General features: G+C 41.0%; 1 pseudogene; it reads right to left on the reverse strand.

Annotated features, from left to right (window-relative positions):
- Window positions 1–87: 87 nt before the first annotated feature.
- On the reverse strand, window positions 88–27,825 carry LOC109261285 (vomeronasal type-1 receptor 90-like; annotated as a pseudogene).

The following is a 27,825-nucleotide window of genomic DNA, read 5'->3' on the forward strand; positions in this document are numbered from 1 at the left end:
ATGGAGCAAATAATCATAACGGTGAAGTGTTTTGAAATATAGGCTTACCTGAAGAAGTAGGAAAAGGGTCAAATACACAACCATAATTTACACCTCATAGAGCTAGAAAAAGCACGACAAATTCATCTGAAAGCTAGCAGAAAAAATGGAAATAATAAAAATTATACTAAAATAAATGATATAGAAAAAAATAAAAATAATCAGTAGAACAGATCAATGAAACAGAAGGTGTTTCTTTGAATAAATTAGTAAAATTCATAAACCCTCATCCAGACTTCTAAAACTAAAAGAGAAAGGAACCAAATAAGTAGAATTACGAATGAGCAAGAAGAGATTACCATGAACAACACAGAAATGCAACAAATTGTAAAAGGATATTATGAAAAATTAATGCCAACCAGTTGGGCAATCTGGAATTATTGGATAATTCCTAGAAACATACAAATTACTAAAGCTGAAACGGGAAGAAATAGAAAGCTTGAATACACTTATAACCAACAAACTGAATTCGTAATCAACCCCACGCCCCAAACAAACAAGTCCTCAGCCAGATGGTTTTCCAGGGGAATTCCACCAAACATTAAAAGAAGTGTTAATGCCCATTCTTCTCAAGCAGATCCCCCCAAAAAAATATAAATGAAGGAAATTTCCAAACTCATTCTACAAGGCAATCTTTACCTTTCAATGCAAGAATACAAAACCAGAAAATACTCCACTAGAAAAGATAATACAGGGCAATAACCCTAATGAAAATTGATGCAAGAATTCTCAACAAGACCCTGGCAAGTGACGTCCAACAGTACATTTAAAGAATCATTCAAGTGGTATTTATTCCTGGACTGAAATGGTGGTTCAATATTCACAAATTTCAACGTGATGTACAATATGAATTAAAAATGGATAAGAACTATATGGTCCTCTAAAACTACGTAGAAAAAATGTATACAAACCGCTGTGTCATTTCTTGAGAAAAGTCATCAGTAAAGTAGGAGTATGGGTAATATACCTCCACAGTAGAATGATCATGTATGAAAGACTCACAACTAACTTGATCGTCAATGGGAAGGAAAAAAACTGAGAGCTTTTCCTCCACAGTCATAAATAAGACAGTGATGTCCACTCTCACCATTGGAATTTAACATAGTAATGGAAGTCCTAGCCTCAGTAATCAGACAGAAAAAGGAAATAAAAGGCATCTAAATCGGCAAAAATTCAAACGTTCACTACTTGCAGATGACATGATACTGTGTGTATTAAAACTGGAAGATGGTAGGAAGGGCAAAGAGGAGATGTTTGCTACATTGACTGGCAGGAGGGAGCCTGGGCTTTGGAGGGACAGCCTGCTGGGCAAACAGAGCCCTTGAAGTCTAGCTTGCAAAAGAGAAGGAGCCAGATTGCATGAGTTCTGACAGCCAGTGGGACTTCACTTCTGGAATGTTAAAAGTCAACATCTCTGCTCTCAGAGAGCAAGGAGGGCCAGAGGATGCCAGGATGGAAAGTTGTTAAGGCCCAGAAGTACAGAACTCTGGGGGAACAAATGTGCTGGAAAGCTCCATTTCCCTCTCCTATCCCCCATCCGAAATTCCAAAGGGAAACAGTTCCCATCACTGAACTTGCTTGCACCACACAAACACCCAACACTAGACTTCTGTGGATCCATCCTTCTGACAGGACTGCCCTCTCCCAGAACTACACAGCCCCTTCCACAGGGCACCAGCTATGGGAAAGTTAGCTAAGCCTGCCCCTCCTGCCCCTGTGCAGCTTGCTTATCCACCCAAGCTAATATGGCCTGGGCCAGATTCCATAGAAGCAGCACCACAAGCCTGGCAGTGTGCAAGCAGCCCAGACAGAGGCCACACGACTCCACAGTGAGTCCTTCCCTTGGGACAAGGGAAGATAAAGTACACAACAGCCTGACTGTGGCCCCAGCAGTGGGCTGGTGGCAGATATCAGGTCTGACTGTGGCCCCGCCCACCAACACAAGTTTCTCTGGACAATAACAGGAAAATTCCCTGTACTTTGGAGCTACCACAAGGACTACCCAAAATTACAAAACGGAAGAATTCTCCTCAAAAGAAATTCCAGGAAATAGTGTCAGCTAACAAATTGATCAAAACCGATTTAAGCAATACAACAGAACAAGAGTTTAGAATAATAGTCATAAAATTAATCACTGGGCTTGAAAAAAGCATAGAGCACAACAGAGAATCTATAGCTACAGATATCAAAGGACTAAAAAATAGTCATGAGGAGTTACAAAATGCTATAAATGAGGTGCAAAATAAAATGGAGATGGCCATAACATGGATTGTAGAGGCAGAGGAGAGAATACATGAAATAGAACGTAGAATTATGGAAAAATGGAAGTTGAGAAAAAGAGAGATAAAAAAAAAAATCCAGGATCAAGAGGGGAGAATTAGTGAAATAAGTGATGCAATCAAATGGAACAATACCCATACCAAAGAAATTCCAGAAGAAGAAGAGAGAGAAAAAGGGGCTGAAGGTGTACTTGAACAAATCATAGCTGAGATACTACCTGGCAATGAGAAAGAATGAAACAGGGCCTTTTATAACAACGTGGATGTAACTGGAAAGTGTTATGCTAAGTGAAATAAGTCATACAGAGAAAGACAGATACCATATGTTTTCACTCTTATGTGGATCCTGAGAAACTTAATGCAAGACCATGGGAGAGGGAAAGGGGAAAATGTTAGATGTTTTTACCGGGTAGCATTCCATTGTGTGTGTGTGTGTGTGTGTGTGTGTGTGTGTATTATATATATCACATCTTTATCCATTCATCAGATGATGGACATTTGAGCTATTTCCATAATTTGGCTATAGTTTATAGAACTGCTATAGACATTGGGGTGCATGGTCCCATTCAAATCAGTATTTTGTATCCTTTGGGTAAGTACCTAGTGGTGCAATTGCTGCGTCATAGAGGTGTTCTATTATTAACTTTTTGACGTAGCTCCATATTATTTTCCAGAGTGACTGCCCCAGTTTACATTCCCACCAAAAGTGCAAAGGAGTTCCCCTTTCTCTGCATCCTCAACAACAGCTGTGGTTTCCTGAGTTGTTCATTTCCGCCACACAGCTAATATCATCCTCAATGGGGAAAAACTAAGAGCATTCTCCCTAAGATCTTAACATGGCAGGGATGTCCATTCTCACCATTGTTGTTCAATATTGTACTGGAAGTCTTAGCCTCCTAATCAGACAACAAAAAGAAATCAAAAAGAACCAAATCAGCATGGAAGAAGTCAAACTCTGTCTCTTCACAGATGACATGATACTCTATAGGGAAAACTCAAAAAAATCCACTGAAAATTGGCTAGAGCTGATACATAAATTCACTAAAGTCACAGGACATAAAATCAATGTATAGCAATTGGTTGAATTTCTATACATCAATAAAGAAGCACCAGAAATTGAAATCAAGGAATAAATCCCATTTACAATTGCACCAAAAAAAAAAAAAAAAAAAAAAAACATAAGATACCTGGGAATAAACCTAACTAAAGAGGTAAAAGCCCTGTATCATGAAAATTATAGAAACCTTATGAAAGAAATTGAAGAAGACACAAAGAAATGGAAAAACATTCCATGCTCATGGATTGATGGAACTAATATTGGTAAAATATCTATGTTATCCTAAACAATCTACACATTCAATGCAGTCCCTGGAGTTTGCTTTTTGGGAGATTTTTTGTTTAATGATTCAATTTTATTACAAATTATTGGTCTGTTCAAATGTTCCATATTTTTTTCTGATTCATTTTGGAAGATTATATGTTTCTGATAATGTATAAGTTTATTCCGTAGTGTTCAATTTGTTTGCATATAATTTTAATAATATAATCTTATAATTATTTCCATTTCTGTGTTCTCGGTTCTTATTTCTCCCCATTCATTATGGTTTCACTTAGTTGTCTTCTCTTTTTATGAGAAGTCTAGCACAACTTCTGAGCTTTATCTATTTTCCAATTGCCTCACCATTTTTGAAAATCTTTTTAAAGAATCTGCTCTTGAATTCATTAATAGTTCTATTTTTTTCTTAGTTTATATTCCTAGATGGTGAAATTTTTTTTTTTTATTTTGCAACCAGAAAGTTCTGGGACTGTCATTGATGACCTTGTTTATGATTAGGTAGCAAGTGGTGCAAATAGACTTTTGTTCACTTTGCTTATGTAGTAAATCTTATGTTTTGTAAACATTTCAAATTTTCAAATTATTTTTTTGCAGAAAATTTGAGATAAAGCTACAGATATACTCTGTTTCCACACATGCATAGCCTCCTCCATATACCCATCCTCTACTGCAGTAGTACAATTTGTTACAACTGCTTAACATACTTTGACACATCATAATCACCCAAATTCCAGAGTTTACATTATTGTGCCCTTCTGGTGTTGCACATTGTGTGGGTTTGGAGAAATGGATAGTTATTTCTAGGCACCATTTTGGAATCATACACAGTGTCCCTGTTGTCCTAAAAGTCCCCTGTATTCCAAATATTCAACACTGTTTCTTCTTGTAAAGGTGGGCAATCATTGATCTTTTCATTTCTCTGCTATTTTGATATTTACAGAATGTCTTAGAGTACAAGTCATGCATATACAGCCTCTTTGGTTGTTTATAGAATAAAGTCACCACTGAAGTAACCCATGGTGTATGATACAGAAACATAAATGCAGTTATGACAAGGATAAAGTTTAAAGTTAATTATAACAAAGTTGTTATAGTTGTTAAGGGCATACTATGAAAAAGTATATGCCAAAAACTGGGCAATGTGGAAGAAATAAACAAATTCCTAGACACTTACCAACTTGCAAACTGAAAGAGTAAAGATCGAAAATTTAAATAGACCCAAAACCAGCAAGGAAATTGAATCAGTTTCAAAAAATTCTCAACAAGTAAAAGTTCTGGGCCAGATAAATTCCCAGGGGAATACTGCCATATGTTTAAAGAAGAGTGAATCCTATCCTTCTCAAACTATTCCATAAAAATAGCCACAGAACAAAAACTTCAAATTCATTCTATAAAGCCAATATCGCCTTGATTCCAAAGGCAGGCAAAGACCCCACTAAAAAGGAGAATTACAGGCCAATACCCCAGATAAACATGTATGGAAAAATTCTCAACAAGATACTAGAAAATTGAATTCAAGTGTACATTAAAAGAATTATTCATCATGATCAGGGATTTATTCTTGTATTGAAGGGCTGGTTCAATATTTGCAGATCATTCAATGTGACAGAACCACATTAATAAAAGAAAGAATAAAAACGATATGATCTTGTCAATAGATGCACAAAAAGCATTTGGCAAAGTACAGCATCCATTCCTGATTAAAAAAAAAAAAAAACTCAACAAAGTAGGGGTAGATGAAACATACCTCAACATTACAAAGACAATGAATGAAAGACCGTCAGCTAATTTCACCTTCATTGGGGAAAAGCCAAGAGCCTTTCTCCTATGGTCAGGAACAAGATAAGGATGCCCACACTCACCATTTCTAATTAATAAGTAGTAGAAGTCTTAACCTTAGCAATCAGACAACAAAAAGAAATAAGGGGCATACAAATTGGCAAGGAAAAATAAAAATTTCATTATGTGTAAATTACATGCTACTCTATATTCAAAACACGAAAGATCTCCACCAAAAAATTTTTAGAACTAATCCACAAATTAAGGAAGTTGCAAGATATAAAATCAATGTGCAGAAATTTGTTGCAATTCTATACAACATAACAAAACAACAGAAAAATAAATCTAGGAATAAACCCCATTTACAATTGCACCAGAAAACATATGATTCTTAGGAATAAACCTAACTAAAGAGGTGTATACTCTGAACAATACTACCCAAATCAATCTGAAAATGACTACCCAAATCAACCTACACATTTCATGCTACCCTTAACAAAATACCACCAGCATTCTATGCAGAGTTAGATCACACAATCCTACTTTGTGTGGAACCACAAAAGACGCTGAATAGCGAAAGAAATCCTAAAAAATAAAACTGGAGGCATTACAATTCTGGATTTCAAGCTATATTCCAAAGCTGAAGTCATGAAAACAGTATGGTACTGGAACAAAAACAGATTGATTACTGAAACTGAATACATGGACCCTCAACTATATAGTAAGCTCATCGTCAAGAAGGCAGGAAAGATTATCCAATGGAAGAAAAAAAACAGTCTTGGGTGCCTTGGTGAGTCAGTGGTTTATGAATCTAACACTGGCTCAGGTCATGATCTCACCTTTCGTGAGTTCCAGCCCCACATCAGGGTCTCAGAGCCCAGCTCAGAGCCCAGAGCCTGCTTCAGATTCTGTCTCTATGTCTCTGTGCCCCTCCCCCAACTTGTGCACTGTCTCTCTCTCTGAAAAATAAATAAAGATTAAAAAAATCTCCTCAGCAAATGTTTTTGAGAAAACTGTACAGCGAAATGCAGCAAAATGAAACTGGATCACTTTCTTACACCATGCACAAAAATAAATTCAAAATGGATGAAAGAACAAAATTTGAGACACGAAACCATCAAAATCCTAGAAGAGAACACATGCAACAATGTCTTTGACCTCAGCTACAGCAACTTCTTACTAGACATGTCACTGGAGGCAAGAAAAATAAAAGCAAAAATGAACTATTGGGACTTCATCAAGATAAAAAGCTTCTGCACAACAAAGGAAACAATCAGCAAAAGTAAAGGGAGGGGAGGGTGGGTGATGGGTATTGAGGAGGGCACCTTTTGGGATGAGCAGTGGGTGTTGTATGGAAACCAATTTGACAATAAATTTCATATATTGAAAAAAAAGTATTTGGTATACATCTTCATGCTTTTTAATAGTTGCATACTATCCTACTATATGAATGTACCATAGTCAGTTTTGTGCGTGGACATCTGGTATCTGGGTTGTTTCCAATCTTTTGTTTTTACAAATGTTGCTGAAATCAATGCAATTTCATGTGTGTGTGCTGATAGATTTTAAGGTAAAATTTTTAAAATGTAATTTCTAGGCCAGAGGGGACATTACATTTATCAATATTGCCAATTATCAATTGTTTTCCATAAGTATTAAACAAATTTACACTTCTGCTAAAAAAAAAAAGTAAACTGAATGGGACAAGATATTTGCAAATAACACATCTGATAAAGAGTTTGTATCCAAAATCTATAAAGAACTTAGCAGACACCCCCAGAAATTAAAAACAAAGAAACAAAAAAAATAAAAGCACAACAATCCATTGAATAAATGGGTAGAAGACATGGATAAACACTTTTCCAAAGAAGACATCCAGAGAGCTAATGCTCACATGAAAAGAAGCTCAACATCATTCATCATCAAGGAAATACAAATTGAAACCACAATGAGGTATCATGTCACACCTGAAAAAAAAATGTCTTAAATTAACAACTCAGGAAAAAACAGATGTTGTCAAGGTGGGAAAGAAAGGGGAATATTTTTGCACTGTTGGTGGGAAGGGAAACTGATGCAGGACTCTGATAAACAGTATTCAGTTTCCTTAGAAAATTAAAAATAGAACTACCCTGGTGGCCCATCAATTGCACTACTAGGGATTTATTCAAATGATACCAAAAAGCTGTTATGATGGGGCATATGCTCACCAATGTTTATAGCAGTGCCATCAATAATATCCAAATTATTGGGGCGCCTGGGTGGCGCAGTCGGTTAAGCGTCCGACTTCAGCCAGGTCACGATCTCGCGGTCCGTGAGTTCGAGCCCCGCGTCAGGCTCTGGGCTGATGGCTCGGAGCCTGGAGCCTGTTTCCGATTCTGTGTCTCCCTCTCTCTCTGCCCCTCCCCCGTTCATGCTCTGTCTCTCTCTGTCCCAAAAATAAATAAAAAATGTTGAAAAAAAAATTTAAATAATATCCAAATTATTGAAAGAGTCCAAATCCATCAAATGGTGAATGGATAAAGAAAAGGTGATTTGTGTGTGTGTGTGTGTGTGTGTGTGTGAGAGAGAGAGAGAGAGAGAGAGAGAGAGCAGTGTGAAATATTGCTCAGTGATGAAAAGGAGTGAAATCTTGCCATTTGCAGCAATGTGGATGGAACTACAGGGTATTATGATATGCAAAATATGTCAGGCAGAGAATGACAAATACATGATTTCCCTCATATGTGGAATTTTAGAAACTCAACACATGAACATAGGGAAAGGGAAAAAATAAGAGAAAAACAGAGAGGGAGGCAAACCATAAAAGACAAACACAGAGAACAAACTGAGAGTTGCTGGAGGGGAGCTGTGTGAATGATGGGGCAGCAGGGTGATGGGCATTAAGGAGTAACTTGTTGGGATGAGCATTGGGTGTTGCATGTAAGTGGTTATTCACTGGGTTATGCATTTGAAACCAATATTATAGTGTATGTTAATGAACTTAAATTTAAATAATAAATTTTAAAAGTTTAAAAATGAATCTAAGTTGATGAAAGTTATAATAGCTAGAATCTTGAGAAGCAATATTGCAACCAAGCACATTAAAGACTGGAGTATTATGAGGAATTCACTTTTCACTACAGATGTAGGAAGATCAAAATGAGAGGAAAAAAGTTGGTTCACTAGAGTATATAAAAATAGAAAATAAAATTAAATAAATGATTAATAAATTTCTAAATTCAAATTTAGACAATAATGTTACAAATCAGAAATTCATTGTAACAAAAATGTACTAAAATTACATAAAATATTAACCAAACTGGATAACACAAAAGAAAAGGAAATATCTAAAGGATAAAAAAATACTAATTCAAAGGGATACATGCACCCTGATGTTTATAGCAGCATATCTAACAATAGCCAAACTATGGAAAGAGCCCAAGTGTCCATCAGCTGATGAATAGATAAAAAAGAAGTGACATATATGTATGCAATGGAATATTATTCAGCCATCAAAAACATTTTAATCTCAATAACATGGATGGAGCTAGAGAGGATAATGCTAAGTGAAATAAGTCAGTCAGAGAAAGACAAATACCATATGACTTCATTCATATGTGGAATTCAAGAAACAAAACAAACTAAGGGGGAAAAAAGAGAGAGAGAGGCAAACCAACAAACAGACTCATAAGTATAAAGAACACACTGATGGTTCCCGGGGGGAGATGGGTGGATGCTGTGTTAAAAGGGTGATGAGGATTAAAAAGTGCACTTGTCTTGATGAGCAGGGGGTGATGTATGGAAGTGTTGAATCACTATTTTGTGCCTCTGAAACTAATATTACACTGTATGTTAACTAACAGGAATTTAAATTTAAAAAAAATTTAAAAAAAGAAAAGCAAAAAAAAAAAATGTAAAAGCACTGAGAAAAGGGGGGAGAGGTTTAAAAGCAATGAAAGATAAAATAGAGAAAAACTACAAAGGTGAGGGTAAAATCTCTGCAGCCTTAATAGAAGCCAGAACACAGAGAAGTAAGTATAAAGAGGGCAGAGAGAAATTGTTGCTAAGTAAAATTGGATACATAGCTAAGTCTCTTGAATAAGAGTAAATTTAAGTTTAAAAATACTGCATAACCAATAGGTAATACTAACATTGTACTAATTCACAATAATAATTTAGAGTGTAATTTTCTTGTACAAGAGACAATTTTCCTAAAGGGAGTTTGAGAATTAAAGTGAAAGAGACAGGAATTGTAAATGCATAGGAATATCTAATCTTCCTGAATGGTAAACTAAACAAACTGGAGGCTCCTTCACATCACAGGTTTCAAAATATTTAGATAAATTAAGATATTTTTTGTTTTATTTATTTTTATTTTTTAAGTTTATTTATTTATTTTAACTTTTTAGTGTTTATTTTTGAGAGAGAGAGAGCTCAATCAGGAGAGAAGGAGAGGGAGACGGAAGGAGACACAGAATCCAAAGCAAGCTCTGTGCTGTCAGCAGAGAGCCTGATGTGGGGCTTGAACTCATAGAACATGAGATCATGACCTGAGCGGAAATCAAGAATCAGACGCTAACACGCACTGATCCACCCAGAACTCCTGATACTATTTTTATAAATATTTATTCATTTGGGGGAGAGCGCAAACTGGGAAGGGGAAGACAGAGGGACAGAATATCCAAACACTGCACCTTGCTAGCAGTCTGACAGGCTGACAGAAGCTGAGGCCAATATGGGGCTGTAACTCACAAAGTGTGAGATCATTACATGAGCTGAAGCTGATGCTCAACTGACTGAGCCACCCAGGTACCCCCCAAAATATAATTTTAAATTACCTTTAAATTAAAACTACAGTTTAAATGTTACATAAAACAAATAATCTGACATTTGATTAAAGGAAAAGAACCAATTTTCAGGTTAATTACTTCATGAATAAATAATTGTAAATTGATTGTCATTTTCCTACACTTTTGAAACACATTTTTTTTTCTTTTGTCAGAACAAATTAACACCAATGCACTGATAGTGGCATAGACATTGGACACAAGCTTCTGAAAATCCAGGATGACTCTATCTTATGTCCATAACAGAGTAGCGGACAAGGAGATGATGTCGTCCACCCAGTACATGGCCACAAAGAAACTCACAAACAACAGGACGGTCTGGGTGACCCTTGTCTCTGGGGAGACTCTTGAGGAGAGGCTGGTGCTGTGAAGGTGCTGGCACTGCCTCTGATGCCTGGACAAGAAAGTCACCATGTATGCACTTGAGAGCAGCCTGACTCCCATGAAGAAAAAATCCCTGGATAATGTCAAAATGAAAAACAGCACCTGATGATGGAGCTTATGTGGTAAAATGGACAGTATTTACTGACATGCAGTAGATTCCTCTGGGTCACGTTAGAAGCAGAAGTATGGAAGATACAGTTATTATTGAGAGACAAACAGAAGCCATTGGATGATAAAAGAATGAAAGATGTACTTTGTGAATTTCTGTTAAAGAGTTTTTAATCCTTATTTATTTTTGAGAGAGACAGAGACAGAGCAAGAGCAGGGGAGGGGAAGAGAGAGAGGGAGACACAGAACCTGGAGCAGGCTCCAGGCTCTGAGCTGTCAGCACAGAACCCGATGTGGAGCTTGAACTCATGGACCATGAGATCATGACCTGAGACGAAGCCAGACACTTAACAGAGCCACCCAGGCATCCCTGTGCATTTCTGTTTAAATCTGACCAACCAGGAGGTGCTGGCGATGATGATGATGATGGCCTAGAGGATGCTCAGGAGGCAGGTGGTGCTCATAGACAGACCAAGTGTCTTTGCAGAATAAAGCCTTACACTTGAAAGTATTCCAAAAGTTTAATATTTCAATCAGATCTGTAGACATCATAAACAGTATAGTGAATTGTTTCGTTATGTGGACAAGGGCGAAGTGACCAATCATAAGGTCAGTGGTTTAGGCCTGTGATGCAGGAGTATGAAGGTATGGAAGAGAAGGAGGACTGGGTTGGCTGATTCTAATGCCTATTTGTAAAAGTTGGCATAGTTTAATAGTAATGTAAATGGAAAATGTGTTTATCATAGGCACCAAGAAAAAACATATTTTGTGTATCTGAAAAACAAGACCTCACAACATTAATGTCATTTACATTGTTGTCAAACTCATCACCATATCACAGTTTTTAATTTACTCAAATGTATTTCATCCAATTTGTCAGAAAAGCTATGTTGTCTTAGAAATACATTCTCAACATTATTTGTACATCCAATTTGAGTTTGTGAGCATTTTACATATGTACATACGTATCTGAAATCTGTATGTTATCTATCTATCAATCTATATCCATCACCTATTTATCACTAACTAGGGAGAGAGAGAGAAAGAGGGCAAAGACAGAGAGAGAGGGAGAGATAGATTTCACACAACATATTCAACTTCATGTCAAGATAATGTATCCATTTCTCACACTGCTATGGTACATGCATTTTTTTTAAATTTCTGTTCTGCATTATCCTGTCTCATATTCAGCACCAAGAATACTAATAGTCATAAAAAGAATGCGCAAGTGTTTGTGTAGTTGCGCTGTTGTATATGTTATGTTAATGGGAAAGAATTGTCAATCAAACATTTGGGAAAAATAATGTCCAGGTGAGGTTTCCATCAGGAATTGTGACCCTTTCTTCTTCCTCCTTCCACCCTTAGGGACCATCATATTTACATTGGGCTTATCCTCATAATTCAGAACGATCTCACTTTAAAATCAGATAATTATTAATTGTTCTTCTACAATTGACACATAAACTATTGTACTCACATTAGAGATATGAAGATTTGGATGTGGACATCCTAGGGGATGAAAGAACAAATAGGGAGAGGAAGAAGAATTCTGCTAGGGTGTTGGGCTTGGGTGATTGAACTAAGTGTCATCCTACAACTGGGTGTCCCCATGGGGCTGTGGGGGCTCACAAGGTCTCTGGGATCCTGGTGGGGGCAGTGACAGGGAAAAGGTCAGGGGAAAGAGCAAGAACAGGGGCAGGAGCAGGGACTGGGGCAGAGGCAGGAGCAGGGGCAAGGAAAGAACAGGACCAAGGGCAGGGGCAGGGGCAGTGGCACCAACAGGGCAGGAGCGAGGCCAGGGGCAGGAACTGTGGGAGGGCTGGGGGCAGGAGCAGAAACAGGGCTAGGGTCAGCTCTTGTTTCTGGAGACTCCCCATTGGTCACATTCTCCCTGTGTCCAGAGTGGCCCTCCTGGGAAGTTGCACACATGGGCACCTCAACAGGGTAGACAGAGCATGGGTCTGCCAGCCAATCCCTGATCTTATCTGTAGTCTTCTGCAAAGGCACTGAATAGCCGCTGTCCCAGAGGTATCACAGACCTGCCCAGCCATCGTCAGGGTCCTTCTGTCTTCTCCCACGGATGCTCCCAGTTTGATAACTAACCTGTCTACAGCCCTGCACCCAGGACGCAGTGACATACACCTTTAGGTCTCAGGATGAAACTTGGGGACAAGAGGGAAGCCCCAGAACACCCTGTCCCTTTCAGCCAGCCTTGACCTGGGTTGTGAGCATGACCATCCACTGGGCATCTGACCCTTTATCAGACTGTATCCCCTCAGGTGGGCCTGCCACACATGACCCTTCCTTCCACACATAGACACACACATGGGAAGGGGAAGTGGGGCCGCACAGGTCAGTAAAAGAGGTATCAGGCTTGACTGGACAGATCTGGGACTCTCTCTGTTACCTTTGGGTCTTTCCAAGCTAGAATCCAGAGGCGCCCAGTGTGAGACATGACACACTGTCTCCAGGATCGGGAAACAGTGTCACTGTTGGCTCTCCTGAGCTGATAGCCTTGTGACATGGGCACACAGCAGGAAAGCATGTTGCTTATGTGCAGGTTTCCAAACAAATAAGCCCAGCAAGACGCTGTCTCCAGAATGTGGGTGCCTGCTTACTGTGTTGTGAATTCTGTTGTGTTCTGTTGTCAAGGACGTGAGGTCACTGCCTGTGGTCCCCTTACCAGACTTCTTCCTCATGCAAGAACCATGCCCTCAGGCTGCAGAAGGGCTCCACTCCACCCCATACCCTGTCCATACAGTGACACCAACACACCTCACCAAACGCCCCCAGGAGGCCTGGGCGCAGCCAGTGCCTCAGCGTTGATGACACAAGGCTGGGTTGAGGCCAGGCTCCTGCCCCTGACCATGAGTGTGACCCTGCACAAATCCTGGCCTTCTCAGGGTCTCCCTAGTGCCCCACGTTGACCTCCGTGCTAGCATGAAGCATGCTTTTGTTTCTCCCTCACTCTCTCTACCTCACACCCTCTCCACATCTCAAGCTCTCCAAATAAATTAGGTAAATACACATGGAAATGAACAAAGAAATCAATAAACACATTAATAAGTACATTGAGACAAAAATAGCCTTGATTATGTTTTTACTGAACACTTGGATGGGAATATTCTGAGTCTTACTTTATTAATTGCTCACTGTATATGTATTGTAACAGTGACAATATTCAAGGAGCTCAGAAGGGTTAACTAAGTGTACAGATTTTGTTGCATACAGTGTAAACATATTTAATATAGGATGATGATAAGATATAACTTGATAGTTATGTTCTGAGAAAGTATTATAATTTTTTAAAATTGAATTCCTACTGATGCTCATTTTCTCTCTAGAACAAATGTGAATTGGTTTGTCTAAATTTGTCCCATCAATGAGGAATATCAGAAATGGGATGAGCTGGGATTTCTACTCAAGAAAGGAATATCTTTGCATTCTGAACATATTCCATTTATTCCTCTCCACACTGAAAATTTCACCATTAACTCCATTAGAAAGCAGGACTTTTCCTTTTCTTTTTTTTTCTTTTTTATTCTTTTTTTTTTTTCTGTTATCCCTGTTTTCACAGAGAATATGGTGTGGGATAGGAATCATGTTTCAAAACAAAACATACCGTCTTAAATGGCCCACTTGCCCATGAGGACATACACTAGGCAAGACAGGAGCAAGCTGGAACCACAGAATGTAGAGGTGCCTTCACTCTGAAAGTTGTCTGATGACCCATCACCATGGAGATGTGATGATGCACCTTTGCTTCCATTCCAATTGTTACCGTGTGAGCTGAGCTGTTGCAGTTTGGTCACTGGTGAGAAGTTCCCCCATGATGGGAAATGTGAATTGTTGTTCTTTAGGTATGTTCCTACTCATTTTCTGAATTCTGTTCTTTCAAGTAGGCTATCTGCCACTGAACTTTTCTCTTGCTGTTCACCTCCACCCCTAATTTGTCAACTGAGTTCTATGAATGTACTATCTTATTTTGCTGTAAAACTTAAGTTCTACGTTTGATTTTTCCATGGAGCTGGCTTTCATAAAGATCTTCCACAATACAGAAAACTGTGCTATTTCTGAATTCCCAGTGTGTACACAGTCTTACTGAGTACACACACAGAGAACACACCCACACTGCTCTCATTGGGTCAGGAGAATCTTGATTCCACCCCAGCAACAGACATGACAGGGAAGGGAATTGGAACTCAACTCTTCTGAATGCAGATGTCAAATTCTGAACGTAAATATGAGTAGTCTAAATCGCGACATTTTTAGACGGAAAGGAACTAGGATTTCTTGGGTATTGTCCTGGGCTGGTATGGAAGGGACCACGAGCTGTCTGGGTGATGCCTGAGGGCAAAGGAGAAGGGAACATGCCATTGGGTGGGTGGAATAAATGTTTGGCAATGTTTGGCAACTTAGTAACGGACTGCCTGATAACAGTCAAAGGGAGACCTCAGGTGGGGTCTCCAGGCTGGGCACAAGGAGGAGATGCTCTAAAAACAGACAGGAGTCTGAACTCTACACCTACAGTGTCCAGATAGGATAAAGAGACCTAAAAATAAAGACTAGATGTGGGAGAGGAAGGAAGGAGCAAGGAGGTGTTCACTGCAGCCACTGCATCCAAGCCAGTGGCTCTAGGCCAGACCTTATTCCAGGCCCCTTAGGATTTTCCTCAGATCAATAGTAACACTCTGAGCATCATAAACTTAAGTCATTCAATCAGCAAGCCCCAGCACAGATGGTAACTTTCCTGTTCATCCCCACAAACTTCTCATCAGGGTTGGTCAGTTGAAGGGAAGCAAAGTCTCGTCTGAGTCCTAGTGTGGCAGTTGGTCTGGAATGGCCCAAATATTGAATCATCTTTGGGGCCAAGCAGACCACTGGTCCATGTGAATGTTCAAATAGCTATTGGGAATGCCTTAGGTGAGTGAGCTGACTTTCTGAAAAGCTGGGGGAGGATGGCTAAAGGTACACTTCCCTGGTCTTCCATTGGGTCTTCATTTGGAAAAACTGCACCATATTTTCTGTCACGGACTGAAACAGAGAGGCAGGAGGCTGGGGTAGGATGCAGATTATTTCCATAGCACAGGCCCCTCCTGCCCGGCACCCACTGTCTCCCACAGAATCTTGGGACAGGAGGATGTCTGTAAGTGAGGGCAGTTCCTGATTCAGAGGTACAAAGCACTTCCTCACAGACCCTGGACAGGTCTCAGGTGGTCAGCGATCTCTGAACCAGAGACGTAACTACCTTGCTCTCCAGGATACGTCATACATCATGGTGGACACTCCAATCAGGTCACTTCGTGTCCCTAAATTTCTTTGTCAACCACTGTGAAATATTGGTGACAGCCTCTGCTTGCCCTCCCAACAGTACTGACACGGGGATGATAAGAGTAGATAATACATGTATTCTCTGAGCTGTAGAGAATCACTACCATGGGAAGGCGAAACAGTGAGGTTCCACCCTCCAACATGGTGCATCCCTCCAAGTATCCTCTCTGGAGTCAACCGTTATCATGTGTCTAACTCTTCCTATAGACATGCAGTAACTGAACACTTACAGAGAAATTGTAAAGCACCCAACATTTGTTGTTCTCGAGGTTTCACTTGTAGTACATCACTTTTAGCCCCATCAGAGCACATGAATGAGCACAGCATCTTAACACGTTCACATGTGAGAACAGGAAACTGAGGAACAGAGCCCTCTCTTACCACTGTCAGGTATGTGTAGATTCTTATTGTGATGTCAACCCTGGCCATCATGTGTGGTGACTGTGCTTTACTGCATTTCTATTAATGTCTCTGCTAAATAACAGGATTGGCCCACCAAACCTGGCTGTGAGCCGTTTGAGGTGAAAACCAAAGCTCAACATTTTCCTAAGTCCATTTTTGATGCATGAGATTTGTCACGCAGCTGGTGAGCAGGGAGAGTGGAAGGATGAACTACGAGAAAAGCATGACAAATTGTTCTATGGTCTTCTTCCATCAAGATGCCAACCTTACTATTTCTCTGCATTGCCCAGGAAATTGCTGTGGAAATGAAGCACAAGATGTGCCACCCAGGACAACAATATCCATGAAGAAAAGAGACTGCTTCTGGTCGCACACCAGGGTGCACCATCTTCCTGTACCAGAGGGAGGAAGGTACCGTGGAAATTTACTCATTAAGTTGATTAAGAATTATTTTTTTCATTCATTGTCCTGTACTTTCAGAACAGTATAAAATGTCGAGGCAGGCGTTTCAGCGATTTCAAGGCTAAAAATTTAAACTCCTTGAGTCAATCATACTACAATAACTACAGAAATTAAGAAACATTTCTATATCAATGAAGGATCCATGTTGAATGGTACACAAGTGTCTAGTACCTGAATGTATGCACATTAGCTACCTTTTGAACAGAGATCAATATAGATCTCTCCATGAAACAGTGTTTTCCGATTTTTCGAAAATAGTAGACATGATTGGCAACAGGTTCACTTAACATAAACTTTTAACACATAATACAGCAAGTTCCAATATACCACCCCTCCACTTTCCCCCATTCACAACATCATACATGAGGGTATTACATATATCACAATTCAGGAAAGAACATACATACTTCTTATGAAGTCAAAACACAGTTTATGTTGAAAGACCTTCTTTGTGCTTCAGGGTTCTATGCGACTGACAAATGCAGAATTACAAGTATCCCCATTACAGTAACTGACAGAAATTTGCACCAAATATTCATGGCAGCAGATTTTCCAGTAGACATAGAGACACCACCCAAAAGTCCATCAAGTGATGAGAGTATAAATAAAATATGATCTGTGCAGTCAATGGAAAATTATTCAAACATAAAATATCATAAATTTTACCATATGCTAAAAAATGCATGAACTTTGAATAAGTAATATGCTCTTTGAAAGAAGACTCACATGGAAAGACATACCACTATATGAGGAAACTAGAGTAAACAAATTTGTAGACGCAGAAAGTAGAAGGTAGGATGGCTGCAGCAGTGGAAAGAGAGAGAGGTTATTTACAATAGAATGGAAATGTCTTGGAAGTAGATATTAGTGCTGAGTCCACAGCATTATTCGTGTAAAGAATGCCACCCAGTGTGTACTTGTAGAGTCATAGAAGGATCAAATTAATGTGTATTTCATCCTGTACAAACCTAATAACGCAGAAGGATAGAAGACAAATTCGCCAGCGGCATATATGCAGGCCTGGAAGCTGAAATGGCCCTTTCCAGTGGGCAGGACAAGTGAGCGGACTCCATCACTGAAACACAGTGCGCATTGAGCGTTTCCCTATTTGAGACTGATGATTTCACATTGAGTAGATCCCTTTGGCTTGAAAGCAAAGGCTCTCTATCTCATTTCCTTCCTGCTCCTCTTTGTCCACCAAGGACATTGGATCATCAGCAGGTCAGGCCTTGCTTGTTCAGGAATCACATGCATGCACTGTGGCTCCATGTCCACTCAAACAAATCTCCCTGAGTCATTCCTGAGCAGCACAACCAATGTCCTGACAGCTACTCTGTGTCCTCCTAGATGCCTGAGAGGAGCCATCTGAGGACCTTCCCAGAGACAGGGCAGAGGAAGTAGTCCCATCTCTTTCCGAGGTAAGCTCACTTCACTTTCTCTGAGAAGTGTTACTTCCTTTCTTACCTCTTCAATCAAATGCAGAGAGGTAAATCTGACAATGAAACTTAATGGTTAGATATGCAGTTTCCTTGCTTGGGAGAATGCTGAGTGAAAGTCTATTACCCAGTGACAGCAAGTACAAAAGGGAAATAAAACGTGAGAGTCCCTGTTTCAAACTATATGTCAGTGAACACTTTCCTCAGCAGGACATGTTCCTCCTAAAAAGAATTTAGGATTTGATGATAAGAATGAACTTGACACATCTGGCATAACAAGCTCAAAATCCTTATGTGTGTCTTCCTTAACTTGGGGGTGGGAAAAGACTCAACCACTGTACATAGTGTTTTATCTCCTGATCTTCACCAAATGAAAGACCTATGCCAAAGTGTATAGGATGGTGTGATCTTCATCGTGTTTTATTTTCTCAACTACAGATCGATGCTGGGGCAAAGGAAAAGTGTTCATATTTAGGAAAATCAGTCTTTGTGGAAAACTTTGTGGGATAAAGTAGGTTGTGTCCTGTGTCTGTGTTCCTCCTGGGAATGATGGTTAAGGTGTACTGAGAGAGATGTCCAGTAAAGCACTATGACCATGTTTGCTTTATGACCCTAAAACTTGCCCTATTACATGGAGAGCCAAGATCTGAACGCAGGAGTCAGTCCCCAGTTGCTCTGGACTACTAATATACACCTAGCACTCAGCCATGGCACCATTAGTCACAGAGGAAAGGAATTTTAGCAATTTGTAGCTGCCTGGAAATGCTAGACTCTACAAGGCCCAATCACCTCCTAAACTCACACAGTGTCCTAAGTAGTCACATAAGCAGGGCAGAGAAGTAGGCGCAGATGATTTGGGCATGTCGTTGTCTCAAATGCACATAAAAGGACCACATTCTTGTGGTCAGCCCAGAGATTCTGGAAGGTGAGACGCTGCATGGAGGACAGTGCAAGTCCACATCTCTCATAGCTGGGGTCTTTGCTTACACATAGCCAATAGCAGAAAAGGAAGAGAGACAACTTAGTGTATTTGATGACATTACCAATAGCATTAAAAGTGCTCCAATTCTGTGGGCTCTTGTGCGGCACAGTCGGTTCAGCGTCTGACTCTTTATTTCGGTCCAGGTTATGTTGTCAAGTTTCTGGAGCTCAAGCCCTACGTCAAGCTCTATGCTGACAGCACGAAGCCTGATGGGATGCTCTCTCTCATTGTCTCTGCTCTTCCCCGTCTCATGCACTTTCTCAAACTAAAGAAATAACCATGAACACAAAAGGAAAGAAATACCACAAAACTGTAAGCACACACCCATAGGCCATTCTGAAAGAGGAACTCAAAGTAAAACTGGGTAGTAAGCTACGTGTCTAGCACTTTTATTTCAAACCTCCTGCATGGCAATGGTAGACACTTTCAGTGCTCATTCCAGGCCTCCCCTCCACAAGGAACTTGTCATTTGTTGGATGGCATGGGCCATGATGGACAGCACTGACTCCCTGGACACACGTACATCTTACAGACCAAAGAAAAGTGGGCGGAGTATAGCAAGGGGATCAATAGTGTTTCCTTTCACATGATGGGATGTCAGTATTTTCAAGGCTTCTAGATGTAATAATCTTTATGACAAAATGATTCATGAGGAAATCTAAGAGGATTCTTTTCCTAGGATGAAATGCACCTTCACATTCAAAGTTGCATTTCGTCAAGGACAAATTCCAAAGTAGACATGATCAATACAAATTCCTAGCAAATACACGATGGGGATTCTGGCAGAAGAACAGATTTTCAAAGAGGCAGACAGTGATAAATGGGCTGACCTTCAAACAATCAAGAGAGGCCAGGAGACTCAATCTTGACATGCAAGGCACTTCAGGCTTTCCACGACTTTCATTAACTATCTCATCTCCCTCAGGATCGTCTCTGCTGGAAAGACAAACCCCCTGTAGCCCATTTATTTCCTGCTCCTTTTCTGTGCCATCCTTGGTCCCCCTAGAGAATGCCCAGCTGCAGCACAGTCCATAATTACTCTTCACCCACATGCACACGCTTGCCTCATGTTCAATCAATAAAACCTCTGACTAGTTCCTGAGCTGCCCCACCAGTGTCTTGATGGTTGCTCTGATTCCTCCTAGCTGCCCCCGAAGACCTGATGCAAAAGCTTCCCAGCACAAAGGTGGAAGAAGCACCCACAACTCTTCCTGAGGTAAAGATATTTTCTGTACCTGAAAGAGTACGATTGCTTTACTTCGATTTCAAGGGAATTAAGATATGAACATCTGTGCTTGGCCATCTGTGAGGTTATATCCAATTTATTACTGTTGAAGGTTTTTCCTGTGATTCTATCACCAACTGATATGATTTCACCAAGGGAAAAAAGTAATAATTACACCACCAGTGAGAAACTGTATGGTAGTCAGCATTTGTCAGGAGATCATTTTCCTCTGTGGAAAAGAATTTTGTATGTGCTGATTAAACTGACTTGGGAGATGTGACCTTGAAAACGGAAGCCTTTTCACAGGTCACCTTTGTATGATTGAAGTCATTGACTCAAAACCTGCATCCCGATTAGCTGCTAACATCACCAAGAGAACAAAATTCATGTGTAAACCCTGTGCACAGGATGATGTGAACCTCATATTGTTGCCTATTTTGTAATTGCAGGGTGAGGCCACAGTAAACGTTCATGGTATATATTCTGGAATTGGAAACTTCTTGAGAAGGACTCTTGATGACTCTGAGGGTGAGGCTTTCTCATCTGTTTTGGTCTGGAGAGAATCCCTGATTTCTGGGTTCCTGCTGGGAGTGGCAGATGGAGTTTTGTGAGGAAAACGGATTGTACGGTAAGACAAAAACCTTGTTCTACAGGTATGGACAGCACGTAGACCATTTAGCTGGTGTGGTTTTTGTGTATGAGGGTGGTGGATGTTTCTCTGTGATGTGTGTGTGTGTGTGTGTGTGTGTGTGTGTGTGTGGAGTGGGTGTTTCTTCAGAAGATATGTGCTACTCACACACAACAATTCAGGTGACCAATTTCCAGGACTCTAAGTCAGGGTCAGTGCACACTGCCTACAACAGTACATTCTTCCCTCAGGACAGATGCACCTGAAAGTTTGTTTGGTATTCCCTCTAGGGAGGTGGAGATAAAGAAGGAAAAAAAATGGCCCAAAATCTTTCACACTTAACAGCATCTCTCATATGGGGCCTAGGCAGCGAAGAATCAGGAAGATTTCTAGTCAATTTCATAACAGTATGATAAGCCTTAGGAAGTACTCAAACCTTAACGTGCACACTGAAAGGACCGTGGTAAACAGGAACCCAGATCAAACTTTGGTAGTGAGGATTGTTTCCACCACCTGGTTGCATATGTCCTGCATAGTCAGGGCAAACACATTGTCTTGAAAATGTCCGCAATGCAGGATCATTTCCTGATCTTGAAACAAGCATTAGGATCATTGGGATCCATTAGCAAAACATAGCATGCATCTCACTGTTTCCAATATTTCCCATTGATTATATTCCCTGCAGCGAAAATTCACAGGCCTTGTTTCCATTTGCTTCCCTGCTCCTTTCCTTTACCTTCTTTTATGTACCAAGGATGACCCAGCAGCAGGTCTGTTGATACTCAGGAACCACCGGTCTCCATATACTTGTGTCAATAACTCCACGAAGCAAAAACCAGGGAACACTCCTGAGCAGTCCCACTGGTGTCCTGAAACTATCTGTGTATCTTCTTAGGTTCCATCAGTGACCTGAATGATGGAATTTCCATGGAGAACAGAGACGGAGATTCCACATCGACTTCGGAAGTAAGCTTCCCTTTCCTTATGTAAGAATGAAGATTATTTTCTTTCTCCTTCAATAGAATTAAGGCATATGACTCTAAGTATGTGCACACTGATTGGTATATAACAGTCAAAAGTGACAATGTCCAGTGACAGTCCATTACCAACAGATACATGATTACAAAGGTGTTGAAAAATTGCAGAATCAGTTACTGTCTGCAGGATCCTGAGCTTTTCATGAGCATCCAAATTACATTCTTGGATATCATTTTTCCTAACCAACTTGTGGAGTGCATGGATGGCCCAGTCTGCTAAATGCCCGAACTTGGTTCACGTCATGATTTCAGGGTGCAAGAAGCCGATCCCTGCATAAGGGTGTGTCCTGAAGTTCAGAACCTGGAGTCTACTTTGGATTCTGTGTATCCCCGTCTCTAGACCCCTATCCTGACCTCACTCTCTGTGTCTCTCCCTCTTAAAACCAGAACGCATTAAAAAAATAAAATTTAAAAAGGACTTGAAATGCACATCCTGTAGGAGTATACGATACCTTTGTCTGTGACTACATTTGCTCTGCTCTTGCTTTGGGGTTCCCTGGCCTCTATCACTCTTTCCCATCTGGTTTGTTCCTGTCACTAACATAACAAAAGAGATGTGCAAAAAAACACAGCATGATCTGTTCCTCATAGTGTTTTCTGTGCTGACATTGCAGAACACCCTGAGGGAATGTGAATGGGGAATGTATTCTGTAGCCCCTACCTATGTGAAGAGAGATCTGGAATATGAGAAAAGTGGGGCTGTTTTTCAGGCTTATTGTGCAGGGCCACTATGATTATACCTCCTTTTGGAAAGAGAATAAGGGACATGGCAGTCCATAGGGGTTTCCCAGGAAAAGAACGATGGTCACATTGGAGTGTCCCTGGCAGCACAGTAGTGTCATTAGGTGGTGTGAGTTTGTGTGCAGGGAAGTAGATGTGTCTACATGTGAATCCATGTGCTGTAACTCTCATTGTGTGTGTGTATGTGTGTTTCTGCGTGTGTGTGTGGAGTTTGTGTTTCTTCCCGAAACATCTGCAGCCTCCAGAGCCTTAAGAAATAAATTTCTTTGGTCTATTTTGTTAGAGTAGTCCAAATGGACAGAGTCACCACCCAAACAGATGTTGACAAGTTTAACAAGATGAGATGAAGAATGTTAATGTAAAATAGAATTACAATAAATATATTGACCTCAATTTCAGGGTTTTTTTAAACGTTTTATTTTTGAGAGGGAGAGACAGACAGATGGACAGAGCATGAACACGGGAGGGGCAGAGAGAGAGGGAGACACAGAATCTGAAGCATGCTCCAGGCCCCGCACAGAACCCAACTCGGTGATCACACAAACCGCGAGATCATGACCTGAGCCAAGGTCAAACGCTCAACTGACTGAACCACCCAGGCGCCCCATTTACAGTTTTCAAAAAATGTAAATTACAGTATACATCTCCACAAATGTTGTGAAGATTTGTGGGTTACCAGGAACCCTTGTCAAAAGATTTTAATGTCACTGAAAACTCAATGTGAATCTCTTGGCTTATCTTATCTGCATATGACAAGGTCCACAGGAGGTTTGTGATAGAGCCAGTCAGATCACATCTATAGAAGAGAGTGTCCTGAATGTTCAAGACACAATGGGGAAGACATAGGAGGCAAGCCAAGGTCTTCATGACAAAATATACTTACTGATGGACTCATTCTTTCTTAGTAGTGCACCAACAACCCAGCCCACTTAATTAAAGCAGCTCTAGAATCAATCTCTGGCAACAGGATCATAGGAAAGTACAACACAAATACCATACAAATAGACACCAAAATGATCTCACAGATCTCACAAAGATGCAGTACAGTACCTCATGAAGCCTATTAAATGGACAAAGAATCTGGCAGTTCAGCCATAATAATGACCCAATAGATGCTCAAAGGAAATGGTAGCAATAAAGAAGACCAAGAGAAGCTAAAAGAGGGCAGTGAAGGTAGAGGGTTCATTACTAGAGCAACTGATTCTGGAAATATATATACATATATATGTACATATACATATACATATACATATATATGTGTATATATGTATGTATATACATATGTGTGTGTGTGTGTGTGTGTGTGTGTGTGTATGTAAAAGTAAGACAGTACCTAGAGGCGCAATCCAGACATAGGCAATCAGAATCCTAGAAGTGTCCGCTGATGAACATAAAATTGCCCAGATTCTTCTAGTGTCTTCGGAATAGCTGTTTTGTTTTGTTTTCAAGACATGGTATTGTTCCTTCCAAGGGCTGATTTGGACTGCAGAAATCTCATCCAAAGTACAGTTGTGGAGGAACTGAAGGGAAGGATGAGGTGTGCCTGGAACCCGGCTCACCTCCTGCTGTGAACTCTCAGCTGGGTCTAGAGGGGAAGGTGGGATTGTATCCTTTATACATGCCCTTGCCTCAATCCTGGGATCCTTGTGCGCCTCCCCCAAGAGGCCACGAGGGGCGCCATGGTCCTGCTCTCGGAACCCACAATGTAGAAGCAGGCACCCAATGTTCAGTGCGTGGAGATTTTGCAGGCAGATGTCATCCTGAATGCCCGGGGCTTCCTGACTCTTGGTCACCCTTCCCCCAACATTGGCCTAAGACCTGTCATGCCTAGTCTTGTAGGGGGAAGGGTCTGGGGGCAGGTGGCCATGAATGCTGCGCTCCCCAGGATCTGATCAAACAGGGAGAAAGATTAGTGCTTTTCTTGCTGGTGGAAAGTTTTCCTTCATCTTCCCCTCAGGCTGACACAGCATTTCCTGTGTTGGCCTGTGTCAAAGAAGACTTCAAGGCGGAGCCAAGCAAACCTAGATTAGCAGAGTACCTGTGCCTGCCCAAATGGAGCTGGTGGCCATGAGCAGATACACCTGCGCTGGAACAGACTGTCTTCTCCCTCAGCCCACAGTGCCATTGGCCTGTGCATGTTCTTCCCACCTGAGTTTTCATTTGCGAGATCACCTCCACTAAGCACACTCCGGCTATCTGCAAAGAGCTCCTTATCTGCTTGGTGAACTCACACTTCACGGACTTTGAGGTCCTCTTCTGCTGTGCTGGCTTGGCATCTATGTAAGAGCCTCCAGGCCTTCAAACCTAGAGGCTGCACTGAATCCTTGCTTCTATAAATTATTATTATTATTATTATTATTATTAATATTATTATTATTTACTATTGCTGGAAGTGTCTCATCTGCTGCTCCTAGAAAAGGAAATTTTTGGCCCTCAAAAAAGTGGAGTGCGAGAGGGGCTCTCATCCTCAGCTTCTTTTCCTCCCACATCCTCTATAATTCCATCCACCCCAACATGCCCTGATTCTGGGGATTCTTTCCTTTTCAACTGTGGCTCCCCGAGACTAAGCCCAGCTCCCTCAACAGTAGTCAAATACATGTCTTGTGGTTCTGGAGAGTCAGAAGCACAGAAATTTTCCAAGAGAAAAGGAAGAGCATGCCATGTGGGGTCAAGGAGTCACCCTGCAGAATCTGGATCTAGAATTCCCAGGTCATTCTAGGTTGATATTTGAGGTCAAACTTGATCAAAAGAAAATCCGGGAAGATCTTTGGTCTAGGTCATTCCTACATGTGGTAAATTGTGCTATGAAATCATCAACCATGTGACAAGTCACAGGTCAGTCACACCTGGCTGGCTCCATTGATAGAGCATGTGACTCTTGATCTTGGGGTCAGTGAGTTCAAGCCACACATTGGGCATAGAGCTAACTTAAAAAAAAGGAAATTCACAGATCATTCTTCACAAGGAGAAAGTGGATAGTGAGTGCCAGTTCCGGAATATAGACAAAACTGAGTTCGAGTCTGGAAATGCCCAGGTAGGATAAGCTGCTGAGGCCAATGACTGAGTGAGACCCACATTAGTCAGCTTGGGCTGCCTTCACAGAATACCACATGTTACATGGATTTAAGAGACAGGTGTTTTCTCTCAATTCTGGAGGCTGGAAATCTAAGATCAAGACTGGAAGTTCTCAGCAATTCAGGTTTGAGTGAGAGCTCTATTCCTGTCCTCACAGAGAACCCTCTTTGCTGTGTGGTCTCATGTGTCCTTTTCTGGGTGCTTGTGCTCAGGTGGGAGGTGGGGAGCTCAAGCTCACTGTTTCAGAGACATTAAACCTATTGGATCAAGGGCCCCATGCCCTTAACTTCATTTAATCTTATATCTTCTTGTAAAGGCCTTTCTGCAAGTACAGTCACACTGGGCATTAGAGTTGAACGTAAGAATTTTAACAGGACACAGTCAATCCATACCCACTCCTTCAGCCCTGGCCCCCCTTAAAACTGCTTGCAGCACACAGCTCTGATCCCTGAGAACCTTTGAAGCACAGGATCCTCAGATTCATCTCACCACAGATTTTCTCCTTCCTTCTCCCCAATTCAAATGCCTCAACACTGGTACGTGCATGGTCTTTCTTTCTCTTTTCCCTTTCATTTAGTTATGTTCTGGTAAGTGTATACACATAATACTGAAATATGCTGAAAAATGACAATCTCTCCTCATAATTTCTGCAGCACCAAGCACAGAGCTGAATGTATTGCTTCCTTCAGGAAGGACAAGCCCCATCAGTCACTCACGGTCTCTCTGAACTGGCCACACTGCTGATCTTATGTAGAATTTTTGGGAAGTGTGGAGTTCTGGAAATGGTGAATGTCAGGGACATAAATGAGCTGGTGTCAGCTGATGGCAGGTTGGCACTCAAAAGCAGTAGACTAAGATGTGGTAACGTGCTGATTTACAGTAATGCGGAGACTGCATTGATTGACATGCTTTAGAAATGTGTTCACTGATGGGGGTAGCTATGGTAGAGTAGAGCTTCCCACAAATGTCCACATGATCACCCCATGAATTTGGGGAAATGCTACTTTACATGGCATAGAGACTTTGTAGATGTGATTACATTAAGGAACTTGATCTGAGGAGATTAGCCTGGAGGGGCCAATGTAATCACAAGGGTCCATGGAAGTGAAAGAGGGAGAGTCAGTGTCAAGATAACATATTTTGAGAGTAACTGATCAGCCATGGCCAGCTTTGGAGATGGAACGGGCTCTGAGCTGACAATGTGGGCATCTTCTAGAAGCTGGAAGGGACAACAAACAGATTCTTCCATGGAGCCTCCAGAAAGAAACGCAGCCCTGCTGCCTTGTTGACTTTAGTGCAGTGAACCTCGTGGACTTTTCATGTTCAGACCATAAGAATAAGTTGGTGTAGGTTTAAGAAACTAAAACTGGTAATCTGTTATGACAGATACAGATGATTGAAAAATGAACCGAGTCCCTGAGAACTTTCCCAGGCTTTGGACATTTCAGCGCAGTCTGTGTCGTCCTGCTCCTGAATTCACAGCCACTCTTCCCTGTTGACTAAAAGCGCTTGACGAAGGGGAAAATCTCCTGAGATCTAAGGTCATATCTCAGAACACATGTGTCCCAAGCTCACCAGACCTTGAGTCACATCTCACAGGAAACTGGCAGGAGGGGGAATTCCCTGGTCTTGCCTGGTACCTGCAAGGCACACCGCCAGGGCTGGGACATTTTTGGATGGGGACTGCTGCGACATCCAGAGTTGTACAAAAGCCAACAGATACCATAAGCAATTCACACGAAGCGCCTCACTCAT

This window comes from Panthera pardus, unplaced genomic scaffold (genome assembly GCF_024362965.1).
Source record: "Panthera pardus isolate Hobbes unplaced genomic scaffold, ASM2436296v1 HiC_scaffold_21, whole genome shotgun sequence".
In the NCBI taxonomy this organism is placed as follows: domain Eukaryota; kingdom Metazoa; phylum Chordata; class Mammalia; order Carnivora; family Felidae; genus Panthera; species Panthera pardus.